This window comes from Rhinoderma darwinii, chromosome 4, assembly GCF_050947455.1.
Source record: "Rhinoderma darwinii isolate aRhiDar2 chromosome 4, aRhiDar2.hap1, whole genome shotgun sequence".
Taxonomy (NCBI): Eukaryota; Metazoa; Chordata; class Amphibia; order Anura; family Rhinodermatidae; genus Rhinoderma; species Rhinoderma darwinii.
The window spans coordinates 852,501-857,500 of NC_134690.1; positions in this window are offsets into that span (position 1 = coordinate 852,501).

The window sequence follows — 5,000 nt, forward strand, 5'->3', positions numbered from 1 at the left end:
AAACCATCCTCTGCTAAGTGCTCTTATCCAGCTTTTTAAATCTCAATTTCTCATACTACCCATTGTCTCTACTTCAACAGAGGGGGGCAGGTGTAGACCTCTGGGCCAACAACCAAAAAAGCCAAAGGATCTGCACCATTTCTTCTACATTGCCACTTCCTTAGCCTGATTTGGGGATTTTTTTTTCCTCCTCACAATTCTTGACTCCTAGCATGTTAGAAAATGGTAAAACCTATGGGTAACCTATACTTTTACAACACCTGGCACCCCGCAAGCTCCACACTCTTCCTTTCCTTACGGCAGAGAGACATCCATACTTAAAAAAAAAAAAAAAAAGCTTTAATACAACCGGTTTACCAACATGTGTAAATCACACCTGTGGTGTCTCAAGCACCACAACCCGGCGGCACAAATGGGGAATTAGCTCAAATGGTAGAGCGCTCGCTTTGCATGCGAGAAGTAGCGGGATCGATGCCCGCATTCTCCAATAGTTTTGATTGCAGATCTTCTCAAAACACGGGACATTTTTCCTCTCGTTGCTTGCTCATGAAACATATTTGCAAGCTTAGGAAACAGGCAGTGGCAAGCTTAGAAGGCAAGCTTAGAAGGCAAGCAACAGCAGAGTGGCGCAGCGGAAGCGTGCTGGGCCCATAACCCAGAGGTCGATGGATCGAAACCATCCTCTGCTAAGTGCTCTTATCCAGCTTTTTAAATCTCAATTTCTCATACTACCCATTGTCTCTACTTCAACAGAGGGGGGCAGGTGTAGACCTCTGGGCCAACAACCAAAAAAGCCAAAGGATCTGCACCATTTCTTCTACATTGCCACTTTCTTAGCCTGATTTGGGGATTTTTTTTTCCTCCTTACAATTCTTGACTCCTAGCATGTTAGAAAATGGTAAAACCTATGGGTAACCTATACTTTTACAACACCTGGCACCCCGCAAGCTCCACACTCTTCCTTTCCTTACGGCAGAGAGACATCCATACTTAAATAAAAAAAAAAAAAAAAAAGCTTTAATACAACCGGTTTACCAACATGTGTAAATCACACCTGTGGTGTCTCAAGCACCACAACCCGGCGGCACAAATGGGGAATTAGCTCAAATGGTAGAGCGCTCGCTTTGCATGCGAGAAGTAGCGGGATCGATGCCCGCATTCTCCAATAGTTTTGATTGCAGATCTTCTCAAAACACGGGACATTTTTCCTCTCGTTGCTTGCTCATGAAACATATTTGCAAGCTTAGGAAACAGGCAGTGTCAAGCTTAGAAGGCAAGCTTAGAAAGTAAGCAACAGCAGAGTGGCGCAGCGGAAGCGTGCTGGGCCCATAACCCAGAGGTCGATGGATCGAAACCATCCTCTGCTAAGTGCTCTTATCCAGCTTTTTAAATCTCAATTTCTCATACTACCCATTGTCTCTACTTCAACAGAGGGGGGCAGGTGTAGACCTCTGGGCCAACAACCAAAAAAGCCAAAGGATCTGCACCATTTCTTCTACATTGCCACTTCCTTAGCCTGATTTGGGGATTTTTTTTTCCTCCTCACAATTCTTGACTCCTAGCATGTTAGAAAATGGTAAAACCTATGGGTAACCTATACTTTTACAACACCTGGCACCCCGCAAGCTCCACACTCTTCCTTTCCTTACGGCAGAGAGACATCCATACTTAAATAAAAAAAAAAAAAAAAAAAAAAAAAAGCTTTAATACAACCGGTTTACCAACATGTGTAAATCACACCTGTGGTGTCTCAAGCACCACAACCCGGCGGCACAAATGGGGAATTAGCTCAAATGGTAGAGCGCTCGCTTTGCATGCGAGAAGTAGCGGGATCGATGCCCGCATTCTCCAATAGTTTTGATTGCAGATCTTCTCAAAACACGGGACATTTTTCCTCTCGTTGCTTGCTCATGAAACATATTTGCAAGCTTAGGAAACAGGCAGTGGCAAGCTTAGAAGGCAAGCTTAGAAGGCAAGCAACAGCAGAGTGGCGCAGCGGAAGCGTGCTGGGCCCATAACCCAGAGGTCGATGGATCGAAACCATCCTCTGCTAAGTGCTCTTATCCAGCTTTTTAAATCTCAATTTCTCATACTACCCATTGTCTCTACTTCAACAGAGGGGGGCAGGTGTAGACCTCTGGGCCAACAACCAAAAAAGCCAAAGGATCTGCACCATTTCTTCTACATTGCCACTTTCTTAGCCTGATTTGGGGATTTTTTTTTCCTCCTCACAATTCTTGACTCCTAGCATGTTAGAAAATGGTAAAACCTATGGGTAACCTATACTTTTACAACACCTGGCACCCCGCAAGCTCCACACTCTTCCTTTCCTTACGGCAGAGAGACATCCATACTTAAAAAAAAAAAAAAAAAAGCTTTAATACAACCGGTTTACCAACATGTGTAAATCACACCTGTGGTGTCTCAAGCACCACAACCCGGCGGCACAAATGGGGAATTAGCTCAAATGGTAGAGCGCTCGCTTTGCATGCGAGAAGTAGCGGGATCGATGCCCGCATTTTCCAATAGTTTTGATTGCAGATCTTCTCAAAACACGGGACATTTTTCCTCTCGTTGCTTGCTCATGAAACATATTTGCAAGCTTAGGAAACAGGCAGTGGCAAGCTTAGAAGGCAAGCTTAGAAGGCAAGCAACAGCAGAGTGGCGCAGCGGAAGCATGCTGGGCCCATAACCCAGAGGTCGATGGATCGAAACCATCCTCTGCTAAGTGCTCTTATCCAGCTTTTTAAATCTCAATTTCTCATACTACCCATTGTCTCTACTTCAACAGAGGGGGGCAGGTGTAGACCTCTGGGCCAACAACCAAAAAAGCCAAAGGATCTGCACCATTTCTTCTACATTGCCACTTTCTTAGCCTGATTTGGGGATTTTTTTTTCCTCCTCACAATTCTTGACTCCTAGCATGTTAGAAAATGGTAAAACCTATGGGTAACCTATACTTTTACAACACCTGGCACCCCGCAAGCTCCACACTCTTCCTTTCCTTACGGCAGAGTGACATCCATACTTAAAAAAAAAAAAAAAAAGCTTTAATACAACCGGTTTACCAACATGTGTAAATCACACCTGTGGTGTCTCAAGCACCACAACCCGGCGGCACAAATGGGGAATTAGCTCAAATGGTAGAGCGCTCGCTTTGCATGCGAGAAGTAGCGGGATCGATGCCCGCATTCTCCAATAGTTTTGATTGCAGATCTTCTCAAAACACGGGACATTTTTCCTCTTGTTGCTTGCTCATGAAACATATTTGCAAGCTTAGGAAACAGGCAGTGGCAAGCTTAGAAGGCAAGCTTAGAAGGCAAGCAACAGCAGAGTGGCGCAGCGGAAGCGTGCTGGGCCCATAACCCAGAGGTCGATGGATCGAAACCATCCTCTGCTAAGTGCTCTTATCCAGCTTTTTAAATCTCAATTTCTCATACTACCCATTGTCTCTACTTCAACAGAGGGGGGCAGGTGTAGACCTCTGGGCCAACAACCAAAAAAGCCAAAGGATCTGCACCATTTCTTCTACATTGCCACTTTCTTAGCCTGATTTGGGGATTTTTTTTTCCTCCTCACAATTCTTGACTCCTAGCATGTTAGAAAATGGTAAAACCTATGGGTAACCTATACTTTTACAACACCTGGCACCCCGCAAGCTCCACACTCTTCCTTTCCTTACGGCAGAGAGACATCCATACTTAAATAAAAAAAAAAAAAAAAAAGCTTTAATACAACCGGTTTACCAACATGTGTAAATCACACCTGTGGTGTCTCAAGCACCACAACCCGGCAGCACAAATGGGGAATTAGCTCAAATGGTAGAGCGCTCGCTTTGCATGCGAGAAGTAGCGGGATCGATGCCCGCATTCTCCAATAGTTTTGATTGCAGATCTTCTCAAAACACGGGACATTTTTCCTCTCGTTGCTTGCTCATGAAACATATTTGCAAGCTTAGGAAACAGGCAGTGGCAAGCTTAGAAGGCAAGCTTAGAAGGCAAGCAACAGCAGAGTGGCGCAGCGGAAGCATGCTGGGCCCATAACCCAGAGGTCGATGGATCGAAACCATCCTCTGCTAAGTGCTCTTATCCAGCTTTTTAAATCTCAATTTCTCATACTACCCATTGTCTCTACTTCAACAGAGGGGGGCAGGTGTAGACCTCTGGGCCAACAACCAAAAAAGCCAAAGGATCTGCACCATTTCTTCTACATTGCCACTTTCTTAGCCTGATTTGGGGATTTTTTTTTCCTCCTCACAATTCTTGACTCCTAGCATGTTAGAAAATGGTAAAACCTATGGGTAACCTATACTTTTACAACACCTGGCACCCCGCAAGCTCCACACTCTTCCTTTCCTTACGGCAGAGAGACATCCATACTTAAAAAAAAAAAAAAAAAGCTTTAATACAACCGGTTTACCAACATGTGTAAATCACACCTGTGGTGTCTCAAGCACCACAACCCGGCGGCACAAATGGGGAATTAGCTCAAATGGTAGAGCGCTCGCTTTGCATGCGAGAAGTAGCGGGATCGATGCCCGCATTCTCCAATAGTTTTGATTGCAGATCTTCTCAAAACACGGGACATTTTTCCTCTCGTTGCTTGCTCATGAAACATATTTGCAAGCTTAGGAAACAGGCAGTGGCAAGCTTAGAAGGCAAGCTTAGAAGGCAAGCAACAGCAGAGTGGCGCAGCGGAAGCATGCTGGGCCCATAACCCAGAGGTCGATGGATCGAAACCATCCTCTGCTAAGTGCTCTTATCCAGCTTTTTAAATCTCAATTTCTCATACTACCCATTGTCTCTACTTCAACAGAGGGGGGCAGGTGTAGACCTCTGGGCCAACAACCAAAAAAGCCAAAGGATCTGCACCATTTCTTCTACATTGCCACTTTCTTAGCCTGATTTGGGGATTTTTTTTTCCTCCTCACAATTCTTGACTCCTAGCATGTTAGAAAATGGTAAAACCTATGGGTAACCTATACTTTTACAACACCTGGC